This window comes from Rhinolophus sinicus, chromosome 2, assembly GCF_057876585.1.
Source record: "Rhinolophus sinicus isolate RSI-liver-muscle chromosome 2, RSI-T2T, whole genome shotgun sequence".
NCBI lineage: Eukaryota > Metazoa > Chordata > Mammalia > Chiroptera > Rhinolophidae > Rhinolophus > Rhinolophus sinicus.
In genome coordinates this window covers 144,798,351-144,822,286 of record NC_142502.1, presented here as the reverse complement: position 1 = coordinate 144,822,286, position 23,936 = coordinate 144,798,351, and the positions used below count along the sequence as shown (strand labels likewise).

The 23,936-nt window shown below is 38.9% G+C and overlaps 1 protein-coding gene and 1 long non-coding RNA gene across 2 annotated transcripts in view; one reads left to right on the top strand and one right to left on the bottom strand.

The window, feature by feature from the left end:
* The window catches only part of SERTAD2 (SERTA domain containing 2), a 102,549-nt gene extending 82,063 nt beyond the window's left edge, over nucleotides 1-20,486 (bottom strand). The window contains exon 1 of the mRNA XM_019718043.3: nucleotides 19,791-20,486. The gene's annotated coding sequence lies outside the window, so the exon portion shown is untranslated. The remainder of the gene's footprint in view (nucleotides 1-19,790) is intronic.
* Nucleotides 19,665-23,571, top strand: LOC109438264 (uncharacterized). The gene is made up of 3 exons (XR_002136361.3): nucleotides 19,665-19,782; nucleotides 20,797-20,958; nucleotides 22,189-23,571. It is a non-coding gene; the product is annotated as an uncharacterized LOC109438264 (long non-coding RNA).
* The last annotated feature ends 365 nt before the right edge of the window (nucleotides 23,572-23,936 follow it).

Below are 23,936 nucleotides of genomic sequence, written 5' to 3'. Positions count from 1 at the left end.
GAGAAAAGACAAATTTAATTCTGGTGCAAGTTAGGTCTATAAAGGCATTCTGTGAGTGTTTTTGCTGGCAAAGTGATCTCATTATATAAAATAGAACTTGTAATTATTCGGTTCAATTCTGTATTCCCTATCAAGTCAGCTTGACTTGGAGACTGCCCAATTTATGGGGGGGGGGGGGGGGGGAGGGGTTGAAAAAGGCTCTCTAGGTCCTCAGCTGAGCGGCTCTCAGAGAAGGCTAGCAAGCACGTGACTTGGTCGTCATCTGCTCTCTGAAAATATACACCAAGGAGTTACAAGTTGTTAGCAGAGCTTTTGTAACAAGGCACAAGCAATACATGATTTTCTCAGTCAAAACTTCTAGGGACAATGCCTGAAGAGAAATCTGGTGCCAACAGTCACAATTAGATTTGCGTTTAATCCTTACACTTCAGCTTCTCAGGGACAGGCAGCATTATTCTGAAAGGCTCCAAAGTGGCCACAGTTGTTATTTTTCATACAACTAGAAGGTCATATAAGAAAGGGCTTCTTTATAAATGTTTCCAGAAGACTGAGACTAAATCTGTGCTATCCATGAATCTATCTGTGACAGTCTTAGTCTTTTAAATAGCTGAACACTTAGCACTGGGTGCATTTAACCCTGGATTAAGTCTCCCCTACTTGATCCTAAATTCCTGCCGGCTGCTTCCAGCACAGAGCTTTGCGAAGGGCAGATGACTGGAAGCTCCAGTGACTGGTAGCTCCCAGGAGGAGTACTGCAGCCTCTGTTTATGGAGGTGTCCTTTTCAAAAGAAAGAGCACATTGGTCTGAGTCTGGGGCCATAGTCTCTGCACTAACTAGAGTTTCACTTTCCTTATGAAGGGTTTTACTCTAGATTTAAAAAAAAAAAAAAAGTATATTAAAACTGAATGGTCCTTAAGGTTCATTCTGCGTGACCACTCTGATTTTAAATAAGAAATAACAAGGCTCCTCTTTTTTCTATGGGATTATTAATGTCAAAGTCAACCAGGAAGCTGCCCTTTGATGATATATATGTTCTTACTGTGAGCAACATGACTGGCCACTAAGCTGGATTTGCTGACTGTGGTTTTCTGTGTAGCTCGAAGAGTGAGAGGTGCGGAAAACCATAAAGCTGGATGTTATCAAAGTGCCCGTTCCTAGCGCGGTGAAGGGACTCGTGGCGCAGAAATCCAAAGATGGAGATTCCAGTTGCGTCTCTACTGCTCACTAGCTGTGTGCCCTTCGGCAAGTCACAATTCTGTTTCCTCATTTATAAGGGGAAGGGCAATACCTCACAAGGTGGCTGCAGCTGCGGGTGTTCAATAAAATAATGGTCCTGAGAACGCTGATCCCCAGCAACGCACCATACGGACCCAGGTGGTCTGACGACTTGCAGCACAGCGGCCAAAATGGTATCGTTCAACAAACTCGGAAGAGTTCAAGTGGAGGGCTCATGCTTTTAGGAAGGGTTAAAATTAAAATTCTACTTCGTTTTCTGCTCCAATTATATCCACTGTGGAAGAGACCGCGAGATAATTATTTAGGAGTTAAAATCTAAGCCCAGCTTGGCTCTCCCACTGCTCCACCACTGACTTCGGTTATCTAACATCTGTCCTCTGCCCTCGCTACTATTTGTTTACAATTACAAACAGCCTCTTGCAGGGATGAGGGGCTCCACTGCTGTTAAACGATAAACTGGGACACTTCAGGCATAAGTTTTTTTAACTTACAGCAGAGTTGGGCAGACCCCCTGCGGCCATTCCTGTAAGAAGTGGGTGTGGGCTTCCCCCCAACGGCAGGGCTGGGGAAGCCCCACACTGGTGCCCACACTGCGCAGGCTGCTCAGCTCCCACAGCCGACCCAGACTTGGAGACTTCCCTGCACAACAGAAGTGAGAGCCTTGGGCCGGCAGCTGTTACTTGCTCCTTACTCTTTGTCACTCACAGAAAAAAGCGAAAGATGGTGGGAAGGAAACTTGTTTCCTTTGTTAAAGCAGATTTTATGGACTTCACTTCTAGCCCTTCAACCTGCTGTCATTTTAAAAACCGACAGTATCGTCTTTTCAAGGCAAAAGTATTTTTTTTCATATGATGAAATAAAATACAAAAGTTTCATGTGAAGCTATGCACTAAAATGTCTCTTTCACCCCAAATGAGTATTTTAGTCAACTACGGTATACTAGTAGATGCTAGCTTATGGAGGTTGCTACTATAGTTAACTTGTGATTATCACAGCGTCAATTAAAATTCATTTCTGAGGGCTCACTGTGTGCCAAAGAACAGTTTTAGAAGGCAGTTTATTTTTTTTTTTTAATTATGTTTGCCTCTTTAATACTTTGGGTTTTAATACATTTTCTGTCATGGGTGAGCTAAAATCAACATTTATCTGCATTCCCTAAACATACACCTCAAAATCAGGGGAGCTGGCTCAAGTTGGGACATTGAGCAGAGGTTCGAGTAATTTATTGTGGACAGTCCACACATAGCTATACACCCTTCCCACCTATTCTTAATGTCACACTGAAAAACCATTTCAAAGAAAACACAAACAGAAAACCAAGAGTTAGCTACAACCTGAAGTATTCCCAAACCATATATGTAACTATAAATCATGGAAGGTAACTGTTCTTTCCCACTTTTTATAACTGCCTTGAAAATAAACTAGAAGTAGGCACGTGAGAAAGACAAAACTATTTTATATAAGAAATTAAGTTATATTTTAACCAGTGGCTCAACTCTCCCCCTCCTTCCCAATAAAATTTTGATTTCCAACTAATAGAACAGTCCTTTCATGTTGGTTTTGTCTCTTCCCGTTAACAACATAAAAGAATTACGATCATTCATCCTCTCAATTTTATACAGCTTTCAGAGGCCAAGTAAAGAACAGGATCATCTTGTTAATAAATCTTTCCCATTAAGCTTATGAGTGTAGACTTATGCTAGATTCTTCAAAAGGCTCTCTCTCAGGCAAAGGAGTAGGTTACCTTATTGTCTAGGAGTTCCCAAAAGTAGTAAGGCTGTATCTGATTTTAATGTACAGATGTCTTGACTGGAAAAAAAAATCTCATAAATCATCATTCCACACATTTTAGATGGGAGAGGAAGTAACATAATAGAACAATTAACAATTACTAAACACGTTAATGAATATAATGAAAAAGAGACAAAATAGTGTTTAAAATGCCTGAATTTCAGTCATTCCACCATTTGCTAACTTTTTAATTCTCTGGATTTGAGAATTAGTTCATTTCTAATAGGAGTATCTACAATTCTTCTGCTCATCACACAGGTTTCTTGCAAGAATGATATGTGAAAATTCAAGGATAAGTACTTTACAAACAGTGTTAAAGGGCCATTCCAGTATTCCTGACATGAACGAATTACTCTGCATTGCATTTATTCAAGTGTGACTGAAGATGATCAAAGCCAGCGACAGGCCTGCAGCAGTTCTGCCAGTTGAGAAGCTCTAAAGTGGGTCCGCTATCACTGCCGCATGGGGTGACATCAGGCTGTTGTTTACAGAAGAAGAAAGGCTGCCAATTTCCACTGAGCAGAAGACCGCAGTGGCCAGCCTCCTTTCGGCTGCGTATGAGCAAGAATGGACTCTTTATGCGTGGCATGTGTGTACATGCAACGGTTCACGTGCGGGGGCACCAAAACAAGAAAACTGTTTTGTGTGTGAGCACCAGCACACGCGGTGGGGCTCACGTTTTCACTAAGACTAATCAAAATTGATCAAAACGCAACTTTCACTTTTGTTACTCTGAAGGGAAACTAAAAACTGCCACTCTCAGAAACTTCATCCTGTGTGATATTTTTTTTTTGAAAGCAGTTTTGAAGCAGAACAGTCAGTTCTTCTAGTTTTTACAGACTCCTCCTCAAGTTCTGCAAATACTCACTAACAAAAAGAATTATGGAAGGATGTATTTCAAAGCATAAAATATATGCAGACGGCAGCAGCCAAGTTTTATAGGAAGGACTTCATTTTCAGAGTGGTTGGAGTTGCTTCCTCCTATAAGTTCAGGAAGTACTCAAGTATTAACATACTCTAACTGAATCCACTTTGGGGAGATATTTTGTTAGGTTTATGACTATAAAGGAGAAAAAGTCTGGCTTATTAACATATGCCCATTCATGAAATTTCCTGGCTGAAAGCGACTTTATGTTAAATCAAATTCAGAAGGACAAAAAGAAAACAGGGGCTGCATTTATTATACTCTTTGTTGAACTACCCATCACCTTCTGGGCTAGTAGTCAAATCAGGAATAATATGGGAACAGATCAGATAATGTTTATAACTGGCACTGAAACTTTACTTCAGACAATAAATCTAGTGTAAATCCTAACAGTGGAACACTAAAGAAGAGACATGGGAAATATTTTTGGTACCTGGAAATGTGTTTTCTTTGGTCCTGCTGTAAGTGTATCCGAAAGGAAAGAAACTATGGCTCAGTAATAAAATGAAGTTGGGGAAGAACCCTGAGTTCTGTTTTTGGCTCTGTGGCTGATTACAGTATAATCCCAGGTCAAATACTTAGCCAAGACGTGCCCTATTCTTAGTATCTGAGAAATTGAGGTGTTCATAGCAAATATTACTTTCCAATTTTTAGGAGAACATAAGGAAAAAAAAAACACCCAATAAGTGAAAAGTCTTTATACAATGTTACATTACAGGAATTAGAAAATAATAGAAACATGGGCTGGGTATCCAGCCTGATATTGGCTGACTCCTTTGAAAGCTGGGGAGGAAAACGTGCTAAACAAGTAGGAAGTGTTATTAACACTTCCTTCATTTTACAGCGAGACGTAACAGTAGCGTGAAATATATGGCACCGGTTCAACTTTTCCAGGGCCAGTTCCAGCAAGCAACACCGGCCCCAACCTAAACACATCAAGAAACCTGAAGGGCCATCCCTGGGCTCCTCCTTAGTAGGAGTACTAAAAATGGACCGCAGAAAACCTTGTCGAAAAATATGGAAGTGATTTCAGGTGAGACTTGAAAATGACTGTTACCAGCTCCATTCCTTCATGGGGTGAAGGACACCTGAACACACAAGTCAAGGACGATGCAAAATAATGATAACAAAGGGGCAGCAAGTAGGAACATTAACAACTTGACAGTCAGGGATGTTTTAAAAGTGTAGGAATTTAACTGACTGAACAGAGCAGGGATTAGAGCAGAGTTTCACACATCCCGAGTCAGTACAAAGTTCATGAACTTTATTTATAATGTAAAAGAAATAAAAATTTACATAAAGCAGTCAACTTGTCAGTCAAAGCCATCAGCAAGAGCAACAGTACTGAGAAAAACCAACCTGATGGCAATCCTCATACTTAATGTGTTCCCTTAGCCAACTTGCTTAAAATTCTAACATCTACTATTTGCACTTTATTTTTGTTAGCCTTTCTGGTTGTCAAATTGACAGGCTCACTATAAAGCAATTAGAAATGCACACCGAGAAAATGAGGTCATATGAAGGGAAGAAATTTATAATTGGATTGACCAAGTGCCTGAGTTTCCATTTAACACATCACGGCTTAACTGCCGCACTCCAGCATACCAAAACATCATCTGCTCTGTGGCATGCTATTTAGAAAAGTCATAATATACTTGCTTGCGAGGCATTTGCTTCACAAACTGCCTCCTTGAGAGCACAAAGGGCTCCAAGAACTAACTCCCGACGCTAATACTCATAGGTGACCACTGAATCATTTCAACTTCAAAGACACACCTAATAAAAGAAAACTCAGTTCCATTTCAGTAACTGACTGAACAGCACAGGACTTCTCTTTGCCAAGAACTTTTTCCTAGTCATAAACATTTCTTTTTTTTTTTTTTTTCTCATCACATAATGTTGTGCTGAGTTTGCACTAATACCTGCATCCAGTATTCAAAAGTTAAAGCATAGATATTCCAAAGTACATCTCATTTTGTATTACTAAGGCAAGAGGTAAGGATACTGCTAGCTGCAATGTAAACAAGTTGTGCAGAAAAACAACTTGAAAGCTTCCAAAAGAGTAATTCTCACACCAACACCACTTGTACACTTGCCTTTAAGTGTACAAGTGGCTAATAGAAGATGAAGCAGAAGAATCAAAGAACAGGCTTCCACTTTATTTTAGGAAATAAAAAATCCACTTAAAAAAAAAAAAGCCCTTTCTAATTCATACAATTATTCAAAAATAAAGAGTCACCGTTACTCCAAAAGAAGTGAAACCTAAGTCACCAGAACACTTGCCAGAGACTACTTTATGAAATGATTAGTCGATTACACAGAAAAAGTGGTAGCAACAAGCACCTCTCCTCTATCACCCCCCCAACATTAACTCTTTGCCCATCTCCCTGTCCAGTCACCATGTAAAAGCAAAACCAATACCAGTCAAATGGCTTTATGTCTCTGTGAGTGATCCTAAATTAGCCCAAGTAGAAAATGTTTCACTTTCATCACATTGTTCTTACCACACATAAGTACTGCAAAACAACAAAACCAAAATTCATGGCCCATGTCGCTCGAGTGCACTTACCACTCAGTAGTAACTGCCAGCGATAACGTGTGAAGTGAGCTGCAGTGGAACCCAACCACAGTGCTGAGGAGACAGGAGCGCCCCGATACCACAGGGTTTGCACACTGAGTGAGGAAAGACGAACTAATGGCTCATTTATGGCTAATTACAGACAAATTTTTCTGACAGTCAAACTTTTCAACCATAATACAATTCTTACAATACCCTCACACTACCTTTTGGTTTTTCCAGCAGCAAAACTTTAAAAATTACTTCTCAAAACTCAAGTTGACCAGTAAGTGTCCCCAAATGCTTCATGACTCAGTCACATAGCACATAGTTAAAGATGCAGAAGTTTGAATGGCACAATGCTTAACATGGCAAAATGGGACTCATGGCTCTAAAATTTCCCCCGTGATTTGGGTCTTTCAGACATAACAAAAATCATTCTCCAAGTATAATTTTTTTTAAAGATACTGTCTATATCTTTTTCTTAGCGGGCCAACAATTGTTTGTTGGCCATGCTGCAATTTTCAGTCAAAATAAGAACTCCTTATGAAAAATGAAAACAATAAATGACCTGGGACAAAAGCAGTTTTGCCCTTAGAACCCATTCCATACAACTTTAGACCCTGCCCATGAGAAGCTCCAAGATGGAACACAGAAATGATAGAATCAGGAAAGAAACAAAGACAAAGCTCTGGCAACGACTCTATCATTAGAACATAATTCCTGGGTAACGAGAGGCAGATAATGTCCTGCTCTCCAACCCACTGTCACTTGGACTTTTGTTCCATTCTCTCAGGGAGACTGAAAAGTAAGGGTAAGGAGCACAGTTGAGACATTTCTCCGTAGGAAGATAAAAAAGAAATTGAGTCAGTCCCAGCGGCTTAGCCTTGATTGGTTGTTACCTGCCTGATTGAGTGTCTGAAGACAGGAATGCATCCCTGATCCAACTGCTAATCCCAGCAATCAATATGGCCAACTGTATAGTTATGAACAAATGTTTCCTATGCATGACTTTTCACATCACTGCAAAGCCAGCTTTATTCTAGTTAGGAAATTAAATTTTAGTTTGAGCTTTTGGATCTTGATCTTTGCTTTCTTTTCATTTCTTTTTTTAACATTGGGTAGTGGAAACAAAAATAAAATTTGGTATTAGATGGGAAACAACAGCCATTTCACTTTTCATTTCAGCCTCTAAGCCACTGGCAGCAAACCTTAGCTAAACAGTAAAAGCATTTGTTACACAGCAAAGGGAATCCTGTCCACACAACTTTTCTGCAAGGTACTAAAATTAAAAATTTGCCCAAACAAAACCAAGCTTCACAAGTTATAACCATATGTCATCCTTTCAAAAAGTAACCAATAACACTTCGAGGAAACGCAATACCAATTTCAAACTTTAAAAAAAAACCTCGAGCACTTTTAGCTAAAATTATAGCCATGATACCCCTTCTCTGGCTTCTTTAATAAAATTACAATTAATTTCAGAGCTCTGTTGTCATTGTGCTGCTTCAAAATTTAACATTTACAGAACCTTCATTTGAGATGTATAAGACACATCAACACACACTTAAACAAAACAGTTCTGTTAAAAAGTATCCCTCTGGCTGAAATGATTCATGCCAGCAGAAGCTTTGAATTATGGATGGAACCATTCAAAATCTGAGTATTTTCAGTATTCAAGGAGCTTAATAGATCAATAGCTATCTCGTCTACATTAAATCTAAAAATTAAAGACACAGTAAAAAAAAAAAACTATAACTGAAAAGGGAAAAGCATTTCATCATTTTTCAAGTCAACAGAGACACAAGACTTTTCACCCTCCTTCTATTCCCTTGCCATGGAGGTTGGCAGGAATTAAATATTCTACTTAAGGGGTCAAGAAAGATCGATAGCTCTCCTTCAAGAGTGATCCTGTTGTTTAAGTAGAAAATTCAAAAAAACAAAAAGTGAGTATCTTCCCATAGGATTGGATTGTGACAATTTTGCAGGACTTCGCAGGTGTTTCAGGAGTGCTTTAGAAATCCCATAGGGGAGAAAAATGACAATCCTTCTCTACATATTTTGAAAAGGGCATGCCTGAACAAAGACCCTCCAGTATTCACACAGACTGGAAAACACATCTTTGGAAGATGACTTTCTCATGAGGCGTGAGAGAGGATTCAAGACCAAACAATCCAAAAAAAAGACTTACTTGCTGGTAAATTAGGCATAATTCTTTTAAGAGAGTAAGTTCTGGAGAAACCAGAGCAGCTGAACTACCATAGTAAGTCTAGATTTTTCTCAAAGTATCAAAGACTTGGCCTACACTGGACAAACAAGATACAATAGTTCAAATAGAGCATTTTATTTTGCTGACTTTTTCACAGGTAATGGTGAATATTTTTAATAAAAGGAGAAAATCTATTTCAACCCTTGTTGTTTTTACCAATAGTGAAATAAAGAGATTTTTGTTTACATTTGATCTGGAGCTTGATAAATATGTATACACTGTTGACAGTTTCCCTTCCGCGGCTTTGGAATAATATAAAGTTGAAATATATAAGAAAAAATAAGATTGGCCAAGGGTAATGGAGGGTACTTGACCAATCTGCAAAGTATACATAAAATGCTATGTTCTAGATCGTGAGGTGAGAGAACAGGTAAGAGACCAGTTAAGGGAAAGTCACTTACATATATGCTTACTAGTATGGAATGTGGCAGTGTCAAAGGAAGACAGAAGTTTCTATAAGATGTAAAGGAAAGAAGAAAAAATGGAAATTAGTATTTATTAAACATCAGCTTTGTGTTGGTTGCTTTAGCTATTGTTTATCAGTTAATAATCATAGAGATAGATATCACTATTCCCATTTTACAGCAAAGAAAACTGAGGCTTAGAGAAGAGTGATGAACACTGTTAGTGGTAAACCCAATGTCTATTCCTCCCTTCCTCTCCCTAAGCGAACCCCATTCCCAGATTACTTACTGGTCCAGACAGGGAGAGAGATGCCCAATCAAACAGAAAGATGACAGTCCACGTCTGTGCAGAGATTGCTGACTTCCTCTGAATACCATAATGCATGAATGTGAACCAGCTTGAGAAAGGAGCCAAAACAGAAGTCGGAAGCCAACAGGAAGTCTGGCACAGCAGAAGGATGGTAAGAACCTGAGATACAAAACTGACCAACTCTGAAGTCTGCCCTACCTCTGGATCTGTTGTGAAATAATAAACTTCCTGATATTCCAGTGAGCTAGTGGGTGGTTTCTCAAAACATCCCAACTAATGTAAGGATTTAGTTCACCAAGGTCACCTGCAGTAAGTGGCAGAGCAAGTATATGAACCAACATCACTCTGGCTCGAAAATGAGCTGTTTCCACTAAACCACACCGCAGCATGAACTTTGATAAATATTTTTTTCTCATGATGCCATCATGCGATGTTAGAGCTAGAAAAGATCTTACCTCACCATAATAGGAAAATGCATTTATCTCATAAAAATGTTTGAAATAGTGGCCTTATTGCAAACACAGAGAAGAAACTCTCTTCAGCAAAAATCCCTACAATTTCATATTCTGCAGAACTTCTCACTTGATATGCATTTAATGTTTAGTAGAATATGAATTCACATGCCTTTAATAAATGGAATTGAGCTCTTGAAAAGCCTTCCAAGTTATTAATTTTCTTAGGTGGGATCGTGGTATTGTGGCTATGTAGGCAAATGTCCTTATTCTCAGAAGATGCATAGTGAAGTGTTTAATGGTAAAGAGCCTTAATATATGAAACTTACTTTCACATGGTACAAAAAAGTACACATAGAGAAAGAAAGGGGGAGAGAGTCATCAAGCAAATGTTAACAATTCTTGAATTTAGGTAGAGGGAATATGGGCACTTGTTGTATTATTCTTCAAGTGTTCTACATGTTTGAAAAGTTTTACAATAGAAAACTTGGGTGTGGGGGAATCTGGTGTAGAGCACTGCAGAGAACAGTGTGGCTGTAGATTAGAATAACCTGGGGACTTTTCAAAACGTGGAAGCCAGGGCCTCACCCGGGTTGAGGCCTGAGCACGGTAATCAAGTGTCCTGCTGGTATGGCAGAAAGAGCTTGTTGCACTTTAAAGTCACAACTCTAATACTCTGATAGTCCCAGTCCTATAAAGACAACTCTGAAAATTTCTCTAGACTATTTTTTATTCATGAAAAATTGCCAGTGTTCTAAACTTAACATAAGCATTAATTTCGACAATAAACTTCCCTGAAACATACATTGGGTGACATAGGAATATTCAATTAATATCAAACCATCACTTTAACAAACCTATATTACCGTTCCTGTGCTGTGCTCAAGACATGGGGACAAGAAGAACACAGCAGACTAAGTTTTTCCCTAAACAAATGTATTCATAGAGTCTATGGTCCAACATGCCAAAATTTAAATTTAAAAATGAAAAAAAAAAAAAAAAAGTAACACTATTTGAGAAGCATTAAACCAAATAGTCTCTTTAAAAAAATTAAAAAAAAAAAAAGTCTTATTAAATCATGCTCTTTACTCCATGCCAAAGATGAGTCATAATCTGTTAAACTATAAGGAAAGGAGGATTCCTTGAAAAATACACAACTCCAGTTCTCCAAATTCAAATTTGTGCAAATTACTTAAAGATACTCCAGTGAGCCTTATATATGGAAAAAAGCTCTCTGAGGTCCTATATCTAAATTTCAACTGGCGCATGGGGCCTCCTCGGTTCTATTTGTCTTTCTTAAAATATGTGTGTCTGGGGTATGGGATGGAGGTGAATAAATGGTAGATGAAATAAAATGCAGTAATAAAAAAATAAATGCCAAACTTTAAAAATATAATTCTTATAATCAGGATTTTATCTTGAAACTATACCGTACAATCTAAGTGGCTTTTTTTTTAAAAAAAGTGTTTTTGATATACAATGAACGCATACAGCATTTAAAATATATAATTTGGTATGTTTTGACATCATGTATACACCCTTGAAAAACATCATAGCAATCAAGATAATGAACATAACTATCCTAGGCAGCCTTTTGAATCAAATAGATGTGTGTGGCGCAGATACAGTTTTCAGGAAAAGAAACTCTTGATAGAAATTGTTATTAAAAAAAGAAGAAGAAGCAGTTTCCACATACTTTCATCAACAGATAAAATAAACATTGAGGCTTTGCATTTTTTCTCCCTAATTTAAATCTAATAGACAAGCATATGTTGTGTTATTCTATCTTAGATTGAGGCCTCAATAAACAAAAATGCATTCCAAAAACAAAGGGATTCTTAATATTTTCAAATATCCAGGAAAATAAAAACAAAAGGCATAGTCACACAGCATTCTGTTTGAGAACTTAAACATACACACATCAGGAATTTTGCTAATTTCAAAGCAAAACAATTTAGAAAGATTATACCTACATATTATAGCAATATATATAAACTTCCTAAATTTGGTATATTAGGCCCAGAGCACTCCCATTTCACAGGCGGGGCTGCTCCAGGCAAAACTGAGGAAGAAAGTCTGTCTGCAGCAACTGCCAAACCCTCCGTCTCCACTTCTTTCCTCCCCGTTCAGTGTTTCTTCCATTTTTCAGTGAACTCCTTTGGTCCACAGGGCCCTCACCGATGTGCCAGGCTTCCCAAAGCTATGGAGTAACTTTTGTCCTTAGGAACCTAAACCATATCCATGGTGTGTCCATACATTCTGCTTCCCATGGGGATAGCTAGCTAGGGAATGCAGTAAATGGCTAGGATGTGTGCTCCATTCCCTTTTCCTCCCCTTCCTTGCTGAGCAGTTGCAGTAGTTGGAAGGGGGACTGCTCTACCCTGAGGTACCTCAGTCACAAAGAAGTTCTGCTCACCATCTTTGCACGAACTTGAAAGGAAGGATAGATTCTCACGGAGGACACCGAGGACCTATAGAAGGCAAGTCCACTTGATCTAGAACTAAGTTTACTGTGGTGGTGTACACCAGACTTCCCATCAAACTAAACACCATATTGCCTAATACAAGAGACTTCATTTTCATGTGGAGATCTTTTGTCTCCTCAACTAGACTGCGAACACCATTATGGACAGGTATGGGCCATGTCTTACTAGTCTCTGGGACCCCTAAGCACCAGGGACATGTATTAAATATTTATAAATAAAAATAAAATAATTAATAAAAATCATTGTTACATTGTATTAATGTTATTTTACTGCAAAAACACTTAGATATATCTACTTTAATATTTGAGGTGGAAATGTACACTAAGGGTTTTATTTCTTTGTTTAGGAAAGTACATCATTTTCACAATCATAAAAACAAAAAATTAGTTCTTTACGTACACTAGACAAAGCAAACTTAAGATTTTCTTGCTAATTGTGCAATATAACTGATATGACTACATTTCCATTGTGCAATTTTCAGCGTTACACATATTTTTCAGGCTCTGTTACAAAGAAAACAAAGCAGAGGGAGAAAACAACTTTAAAAAGTGTAAAAAAAAAAGAACCTCGGAAAAATTTCAGACTATGTCCACTGTCAGGTTCTTCAGGATTCACAGTTGAGGATGATTTCAGATTTCTGGTAGAACCATCTGTCTACATTATAGCTTTTTAATATTTCAACTCAAACTCAAATTAAAATTGTCCATTCAAATAGAATTTTGTTTCCGGATTTAGGATTCCTTTTATACCAAGTCAAAGGGCATAAAACCCATATAAAAACATCTTACCTTTTTTTCAGATCATTATTACACACTGTTTAGTTATGACTACTTCAAAGTAGGAGCTAACAAGCTCAGCACACACCAAATTGTTTGGGATATAATTTCTACAGGATGGAAACATCTGTCTCTTTTCTTCACTGCTGTAATGTATGTACTCAGTACGAGTAGCTGGCACATAGTAAATGCTCAATAAATACCTGTCAAATGTACTGAAAGAATGAATGAATGAATGAATGAATGAATGAATGAATGAAAGCTAGGAATGGGATATAGCTGAGTATGGGGGGGGGGGGACAGGATATCGAGCTTCTTCCATGAGTCACAGACTTCATAAACTACAATTTCTGGAAAATCTCTTATTTAATCAACTCCAAAATGCAGTTTATCTAATCTTGTATTTGAATTGTTTAAATAAAAAGTAACAATGAACTGTTTTCTAAATCAAAAAGATTCCTTTTGTTTCATCAAACTGAAAGGTTTTCTACTACTGATATCTGAATGTCAGGTATTTTGAGAAAATATTAAACATTCTCTCCAAATCAATGGATTTTGGTCCTTAGGAAAACTTTTTACTCAAAGGATTTTTATGTAAACCTTTTTTGTTTAATAATACATATTCATTTTCATACCCTTTGATTTCCTGGGTGAAAAGAACCCTTAAAATCAAAACAGAAGTTAACTCAAAGGGATGCATTTCATTTGAGTTGAAGCCATGAAAGACAATAAAGCTGATGGTTACTTCACCGGGAACCATTAATCATTCAACAATGGTAAACCCTGGAAAACCTCACAGTGGACTTGGTCTGATGTTCAGTCTGGTTTTAAGGAGTTAAAAACAAAACAAAACAAAACAAAGGAGCTGCTCTTCATGTCTAATGTGACGTTCTCAGGCCAGCCACCCACTGCGTGGTCCGATGGTGATGGTCATTGCCGAAACAGCCACCACAGCTCACCAGAGAGCACTTCCAAGGTAACATGGACAGAAAAAATTCTGTGAGTACCCTACCATCAAAGAGGTTACTAGACAAGCGGTTAATAAGAAACGTGTCACAGTTTTCCCTTTCACTACGTCATTTAAGCTAAAACTTGGTTTTAGGTTTACAAAATGGCCCCTTAAGTTCTGTATAGATTAGATGATCAGAGAGCTTATCTTTTGAAATAAGGCAAAGCAAATTTTCTATAGAGAAGAACTTTGCCTCAGTCTCATAAAAGTAGACTAAAATAAATGAAAACTAACTTCATACCTCATACAGAGGCATAGGCAAAAGACAGTTAAAGGAAAAAACCTGCTGTGATTAAGGCAAAAGAACACCAGTGTGAAAAGAAGATAGAGCAAAATAAGAAAGATGCTGCATAAAAAGAAAAGACAAACTCATGTGGAAATATTAAGAAACCTGAAAAACAATGGTAGAACAACGAGAAGAGGGTTATGAAAAACAGAAAACAATTAAATTAAAAGTGGGCTGTTTGGGTCATTTTATTTAATATGGTAGGAGTAAACATTCAATATACTAAAGAGTTATACATACATACCACCACACAAAACAGACATCAACGTGGCCTTTAAATTCAAAAGTGGAGAAGAAACCTGATCATTCTAAGTTTCAGTCAATTGGATGAACAGGACAAAAGGACAGTATATTTTTAAAAGTTGCTTTCTGCTTAGCAACCTTGCTTTAGAGGATCACTGTGCACTACAAGTATACTTAATATTAGCTGGAATAAATACTACTTCTTTGTATGTCCACTTGCTCTGATAGGTCTTACTCTGAGTACACTAGAATCTCATTTCCATTTAAAAAAGTGAATAACAACACCTTGAGACTGTGACAACTCTTCACTAATAACCACAAAGAGGTAAAGCTGAATTCCAAGAAATTTATATATCGTGCTAACTCTGGGCTTTTGACTTTTAAACACTCCTAACTCACTTTTAGGGACAAAAGGAAAAAAAACTAGTTTTTTAATATACAAACTGTTGTCACCCGCCTTCCCAAATAAAAGATTAGCTGGGATAAATGAAATCCTCCAAGCCACTACATTCTGAAATGTGCGCATTTTCACTGCATTCAAGGTACAAAATAAACGAGTATAAGGAGGGGTCCTATAGCTAAATAATCCTTTTGAAATTTAAAATTAAATAATATGATTAATTTTTCTCTTTGCATGAACTTCTAATGGAATCTGATATATCTGAACATTTTTTCCTGCAATGCACAAGCAAGTTTTACAAGCTTGAATTTAATCAAATGTATTATCTCTTCGATACATAAAGTCTGTTCTTAGGACATCAACATCTGCTATAACCCAGGATGTACCAAAACTCAGTGTTAGCATGTAAAATCCTATTCAGTTAAACCAAAGTCCCCTGCCTCTTTAAAAGGTACCTTATATATGCTTGTGAACATACCAATAAGTTCCCTCAAATATAAAGTTAAAAGGAAAAATGCCCTTCAGACAAAAGTCTAAAAGGTTCACAATTTTTAAATAATGATAAACAAATATCTATTTCTAAATGCTAAGGTTTACTTTGTATTTGCTTGCATTTTGTCCTTCTCCAATGCTTTCAAAAGGCACTTACAACTTACCCCTACAACGTCCTCTGTGAATGAGGGTAGGGTAAATGCCTTCCCTCTTCCCACTGAAAGGATATGAACATAGAAAGTCATGGAGGTTAAGTGTAATGTTCAAGGTCACGTGTCAATAAGTAGCACTGCTCAGTCTAGAACTCCATGGACCTTAATTCTAAGTTTATGTCAATAGATAATGCATATATTATTTTCCTCTCCTTTTGATCACAGACAGAATTCAACAGGTCGAATAATGTAGTTTCCATTCATCTGTTGTTTCATTAAAATGTTGAGGAGATGCCATAGGAAATTACTCTTGACTCTTGTTTATACCAATTAGCCCATGGTAAAACTGATTTCATTTTAATTGTTTCACTTGAAGTTGCAGAACCTATTGATGACATTAAGTGAGGTCTTATCGTATATAGTTATCCATTTTCCTAATGTTAGAAGACAGGATAGAAATCACAAGTCCTAAACGTTACATCTATCTCGCTTTCCTCTTCTTTCCAAACAATTCATCAGAAACACTGCTTTTTTAAAAAACTTGGAGACATCATATACGTCTGTAAATACTAATAAATACTTGAATGTCTTTACAAAAATGTTAAATGAGAGAGATGTGGGCTACAGAAACAATGTCATGATAAAAGTGAAAAATAAGTGACCTTCCATCTTGCAAACCAGACACTTAAGTGTAGTTTCTAAGTGGCTATCAATTAATCTTTTAAAGTTTTATTTTAGATTGGCTGCTTCAAAAGTATATAAACAAAAAAGGGCAACTTTTCAAAATAAATTGTTTTAGCCAATGGAAATGCAATGTATTATATAAACTGGGTAACTGATGATTAGGTTAAACAAAGGATTATGTATAGAAAATGATCTACCTTGTACTACACAGTTTACATATTTGAAAAGTTTTAACAATGTTACAGAACACTGTAACACTTCTGAGTAGATTAGTATTCAGATTTCGTTACTGGGGAAATCTCTTTCATGAAAGATATTTTTGCATTTTATAATTTCAGGGGGCATGACAATTAAACTGGATTTTACTGACAAGTTAAACAGTGATTCCATAAATGAAGCAGGTGGTAGGCCCCATCAATTTTGCTTACTTAAAAAAATATATATTCCCCAATTGTGTAATGCCTATTAAGTGTGCAATGAAGTTTAAAGTGTTATATCTACTAATTGCATATATCTCCATTATGATTCCTATTACACTATTTACTGCAGCTATTTCAAAAGCTAATTATTTATTAAGACTACTCAAGAGAAAGAGTTTCATTCTTCAATGGAAAGAAATAAAGCTTTGATCCTTAAGGAAATGATGCTATTTTATTTTCACAGTGTTAATTTGATAAATTCTCTTTGTTATTATTAATTCTGAGGCTGATAATAACATAACATCATTTGGGACGTTCAAAATCTAATTTGTATAATTCATATTAACTATAATAACATTCAATTTAGTGACAGAAAGTTTGGAAAATCTTACGATAAAATATGGGCATGTCAGGTACCAAGGGAAGATATTTGATATGTACTTTTCAGACTATTTTAAGTTTAATCTTCAAAATGAAAAATATTTTATTAATAAAATGTTATACTGTAATTCCCCTCATTTATCCTCTATTTATAAAAAATAATAATTGAGAATGTAAAACTTCAACTCAACAATACAAATAATAGTATTCTCCACAGTATCACTTATAATGTCATTCAGCTACTCATAAACAACTTGAGAATAACATTATTTAATTCATTCCACAGAATTAATTAAGCTTCTTTATATACCGGACACTCTGCTAAGCACTGGAAATTAAGTTATGAAACACTATTCTTACCCTCAAAGAGCTTTCTGATTAGCAGAGGGGAAAGTCAGACAACAGCAAATGTGTGATAGGTATTATAATAGACGTATGTATAGCCTATTGTGCAAGTTTAAATGAAAGAGTAATCTCAACTCATCAAATATCTAAGTTTCATAAAGAGTCATATAAACTCTAGTTTAAAAGTATAAACCCTATAGAACATCATGCAAATTAATAAGAATTCTGCTTATTTTGACAGAAATAATTCTTTACCTTTACAAAAAATGTACCCATGTTTCAAGACATACAAGGAGCATAACAGAGAATTAAACTTGAAAACATACCAAACACTAGTCAAGATCTTTGCATATATTAACTCATTCAGACCTCACAATAACCCTATGAAATAAGTGCTTCTATTATCCCCATTCTACAGACAAAGAGCCTGAGGTTAACTTGACCAAAGTCACAAAGACAATAAGAGGAAATGCTGGGACTTGAACCTACAAAATCTGGTTGAAGAGGTTCCACTATTAACCACTAACTACACTACACATCCTCTCTAAGGGTGGTGGTGATGATGGAGCAGCTAACACCAAGTGCTCTGTGACATGCATTGTCACTTATCTTTACAGCAGCTCTCTGAGGAAAAGTCATCCTTCCCATTTACAGGAGAAAAACCAGCACAGGCCAGGTTTGAAACTGGCCCAAGGTCAGACAGCCATCTCAGGGTGGCGGCAAGATTCAAACTCAGGCAGTCTGGCCTCTCAATGATTCAGTCTTACACTCATGAAAAAGGCCATATGATAAAATGTATTGAACAATTCAAAAAAGCTTTGTGTAAGTCTTCCTGAAACACTTTGCAAGGTTTGGGGGCTTATGAAAAGCATTTCCTTACAATAGCATTTACATTTGAGTCAACTTTACTACTTTGGACTGATCATAAACACATTTCTGCTCTTTAAAAAGAAATCTTTCTGTAGAAACTTGGCAGATTTCAGAACAGGAACAGTCTATTCTTTAAAATTAAATTTAGTAACAAGTTATTCTGATTAGTCTGAAAGAAAAGGAGAGAATGAACTACTAAAGAGTTACTCTGATTAGTCTGAAAGAAAAGGAGAGAATGAACTACTAAGAGGTCTTTCCTGTACTTTAATATTTCAAAACATGTTTGGTTTGGCCTAATTTGAATCTTGTGGACAAATAGACCAGAACTTGATTCAAAAAGAATAATACCATTTAATATCGGCTAAATTCTCAAAAGTGACCTCAGAAGCCTACTCAGAGTAACTACTTCTCATAATTTTTACTTTTATCTCAAATTAAATACTAAAGATTCATAAGGCAAGAGTCTCATAAAACATACATGGGCAAGTATGTGTACTTTTGAGACCAACAATCAAAAAACCAAATTAAAATTTTACAACATTCTGTAGCATGATATTGTTTAAGAGCAATCACTACAAGAGGGATATCAAAAGAAAAAAAATCCGTATTTACCCTTAACACACACCACCATGCCCAGTAACTGAGAAATAAAAAATTCTGTTGTAATTTCTTGCTAGAGTAGAGGTGAACTAAAGATGGAAGTGTCAAGCTGGATTTTCATCTTACCTTGCTTTCCTCCAACAGGTTCAAAGACTTCATAACCTTTAATACTGAATTCGTATTTTTTCAAAAGGAAACCTAAAAAACTATTATACAATAAAAAGAGTAAGCCATGCAACTAGGCAACCTGTCTTCCCTTGCTCTGTTACTACACATTCAAATTAGAAATACCTTTTGTTTTGCCTTTATTGAAAAAAAGTTTAACTTTGATTTGGAGGAAAATGTACCCATTAGCCGTTTTACACTTTTTGCAGGTCATAGCGTCTATCAGATCACACTGCTGACTACCATTCACTAAGCATCCTAAAGGCAGCAAGCTTGCCATTACCGCTCAGTTTATAAGCGTTATAACGTCCGGATGGTGGAAGTCTGGCAATACCTAGAAATACAGCAGGGCTGGTGAATAAGGAGTCGAGGGGCGGGGGAAGAGGGGGCAGGGGAGGGAGGCAGTCGCCACCTCAAATCCACGCCGGACCAGGAGCCTTCTTCCCACAATGTGATCCCTGCCCTCCCCAAAGTGGATCGGCTACAACATTTTTCCAGATCCCCCCCCGCCCCTCCAAGACCCCACAAGGTACTCACCCTTCCGCGAAGAAGTCGCCACCGGGTCCAGCTCTGAGACGGGTCGGGGTGGCAGTGAGGGAGGGGACGTCTGAGCTGTGGGCGGGGGGTGTCGGTGCGTCACTCGAGTGCAGGACGGTGAGTTCGAGGGGTGGGAGCGGTGAGGAGGGAAATCAAGTCACGACCGAAAGAGGAGGAGAAACGGAGGGGCGGGTGGAGAGCCCCTTCCCTAAAATGAACTCCCCTGCCCCTGCGACCCTCTGCCCCAGGGAGGGAAAATAAAATCGGGGGAAATAATAGACTGATAAATAAATCTCTAAAACGCCGAGGCGCGAGGAACAGACTTTAATTTAAAGGGGGGAAATGGAGCGAGGGCTGGAGGGGAGATAGAGAGAAGTGGCTCTGGGTCTATCCCATGCCTTTGCAGTCCCCAAGCAGAGGAGGAGGCTGGCAGGGGGGAAGTTGCAGCGGCTCCTAAGGAGGAGGAGGAGGAGGAGGAGGTTACACCGTAACAAGTACAGACAGACAACCATGGATCAGAGGGGCGCTGCAAGCAGGGGCGGCCGCGGCTGGGTGAGCGGCGGTGGCGGCAGCACCGCCTGCTCAGCTCGCTCAAGACATTTAATTGGATTGATGGGTTGTGCAGTGACTCACAGACTTTACAGAGTCGTACAGCAGTCCCCGCCCAGCTGGACAGGGTAGATGCGGCGGGGACGGGCGGGGAAAAGGGGCAGTGGAAGAGCGGGGAGGGGAGGAGGCGACTGAGAGGGCGAGGAGTTGGGGGGCGGGGAACGGAGCGGAGCCACCCAATGGCAAAGCACGCCGCTCCGACAGGCGTGGGCGTCGGCCAATGACAGCACGACTCGATAGGTGGCTGGCTTCTCCCCTAGCCCAATGAGTCTACTAAGGACACTGCCGCGAACGGGGAGTGGGGGGTGGGGAGAGGTGGGTGGACGTTGAAGTGGGGGGTGGAGGGAAAGATGAGGCGCCGGAGACCAGCGGAGTCACTCTGCTCTCCTCGCTCCAGAAGTGCGCCTTCCGCCAATCCGAGAGCCGTGTGGGGGTGATGGACGCAAGCGTGTGACCAATGAGGAGGAGAAGGTGCCGCAGCAAGCCCCAGGGAAGGAGTAGGCGGGCCAACGCTCTCCCCTCCCTCCCGCAGCAGGGTTCTCCCTCCCGCCGGGTTCGGGTCAGTCACGCAAATAACAGTGTGAGGGCTGGGGCCGCGCGGGGGGGCGGCGGAGGGGCCGTGCTGCTGGCGGCGTGACAGCGATAGGGACTGGCTGTGCTGCCGACTTCGCGCCGGCAGGAGGAGGCGGCGGCGGAGGCTGATTCCTTACTCAGCTTGCAGGCTGCTGCTGCTCCTCAGCCTCTGCCTTGCGCTACCGGGGAGTCCCTGAGGCCAAACCCCACACCTGAGGGGTAACCACATTTGGAGTGAATCAGATCAAAACTTTGCCCACGTCCATGCAGTACCCACTCGTGGAGACAGCTCGGTGTGACGTCCTGTGGGGGGCTGTGCTCTGGGATCTGAGGAAGCTGGAAGCTATAGAGACCGGAGTCTTGGCAATGGCATTTGCCTCCTTGCTTGCCTGTTTTCTGGGGAAGTCAGGGTAGGGTGTGGACAGGTTGAAACAGCTCCTGAATACCTACCATTTCTTTGAGTTCCTGGAAAAGACACTTCTTAACCTGGCATGAGCGAAGCTGTATGGGCTTTGCTCTTTAAATGCATGTATATAGACCTTAGCTTCCTCCAACCTCCCTCCTGCACCAGTCTCCCTCCCACTTCTCTGCCCACCTCCTCACCTACTACCTGGTGGTAATGCTGGGGAACACACACTATTAGATCTTACTGCTCATTCCCAGGAGCTATGGCTTATCTCAGTTTATTGCCTACTGTCCAGTAATCATTTTACAGACCTGAACCCTTTCCACATATGCATTTGTACTTGGAAGTAACTGCAATTACCAATAAACCTGAATAGAGATGCCCACAAAAGCAGTTACACTGGCAAAAATCCACCTTCTTTCCCACAAGGTGCATTTCTGCACATAATTTGAAATTTATGACAATTGCTTCCTATCAACAAACCAAGGAAAGTCAAATCATATATTGCATCCCTACAAAGAGATTTTCAAAACTGCTTAGAATACCCACTATCCATTTCCATAGACAACCAGAGAGACCAAGAGTTGATTTTGGGTCTTGAAGTGAACAAGATAATTGTTTTTCATAATTATAAGATTAAAACCCACAGTGGTCTGGAATTCAGAGGAGAGATAGTAAGTGAACCTGAAGGCTTACTTTGTCATATTGGGGTTTTCCGTGATTATTGTCATTTCAGGGTACGATTCTTCCCCTGAACTGTATTTGTGACACTCAGTCTTACATCTCTTACCTCTCCCTTTCTGATTTTAGCCCTACTCCATGACTTCAGCCTGTAGTCCTGAGTCCACCGAAGAGAATGAGCTATGCTGCAAACTTTCTGTAGCACCTCGTTTGTGTATGTGTTGCCCCTCTGCGTGTGTTGACACTCCTTTGGAATTCAGCAGTGCAAGGAGGCCAGTGTCCTCACCCCAGGACATAGTGATCCACAGAAGGTACACAGTGTTCCCTTAGGTCACCCTGTGATAATCTAGACAAACGAAATCCCTCAGTGAGAAAAATTACCTCCATTCCTAATGTGGGCTATTGTACTACATTTAAGAATATGCTAGACAAATGTGATGATGCATTTTCGAAAGCCCTTTTCTTATTCCACTGTGAGGTCATTTTGTGGCTCAGGTGAATATAACTGGTCAGTGTTATCTTACATACTGTGGAGGATATTTATAACACAGAAGAAGATTTGGAGTCTAGACATACACTAGTATCTTTCAGAGGATCTCCAAATACCCAGGGTTAGCATCCTGTGGCAGATGTTGCCCCTTGTTAGTTGTTATTGGCACACCTCCAGTGCCTACCATGTGTCATTTTCTAATTCTGTGCTCTCCCTATTCTAGTATTTCTTAAACGGTTATCCAAGGCCCACCCAGATTCCTGGGTCTGCTCTTAGATCTATTGAATCATCACCTCTGTAGGCTGGACCTATACATCTGCTTTTTAAACAAATACCCCAGGTGACTTGAATAAATATTAAAATAAATATTTGATTTGAGAACCCCTGTTTATTCCTTTCTTTTCTTCTTCTCTTCCTTTCTCGCGTATGTTTCCTTTCTCCCACATAGATTTCTTTTCTCCTAAATATTTTCTATTTCTCGTTTTTGTGACCATGTCTCTTTCTACCTTTCTTGTAGACAAGCCTGTGTTACGCACTAGCAGGGTGAGCCCCCAAAAAGAGGATGAAGCTGGCAAATTGTCTTTCATATATACCATAGGCATACCTTATAAGCTTAAAAATATCATTGTAGTTGATGTTATATGTGAATCTGCAATATAAATGAAGCGTACTAGTTTATGATTCCAAAGTACACAGAGATAGAATTTTTCATATGTGGGAGGCACACATCAAACTGCAAATTTCAACATACAAATAATACATTTATATTGTTACTGTCATTTTTCTTCTAAACAGTGTAGTGAGACTGATGATGGACAAAGAACTATTATGATAACAAACGAAAAGTACTGCATGAGATTTTTGTTGTCTCATATCTTACAATCTAGTTGAGAGGTTCAAAAGTACACAATATTTAAGTAGGAACTTGAGAAAAAGTCTAGGAAGACTCTAAATGTGTTTGTCAGAGATAAGCAGGATTTAGTTCATTTTTATGTTTTCCTTTTGCTTAACTGTAATCTGTTACGATAATGAGCTACACGTATAATTTTTTTTTATCTAAATAAAAAATTTACAAATATATGATAATAAAATATTTCTCTTTTACTGTTATTTAGATATTTACATGGTTATAGTTAATCTTCTCAATTAGATTATAAGCTTTTTATAAATAGGTTTGACTATATACTACACACATGCAGCAGGAAGCAAAAGCAAATCATTTATTAAGAATTGAGGATTCGGGTCGGCCCAGTGGCTCAGGTGGTTTAAGCTCCGTGCTCCTAATGCTGAAGTCTGCTGGTTCGATTCCCACATGGGCCCGGAGGCTCTCAATCACAAGGTTGCGGGTTCAATTCCCCGACTCTCGCAAGGGATGGTGGGCTCCACC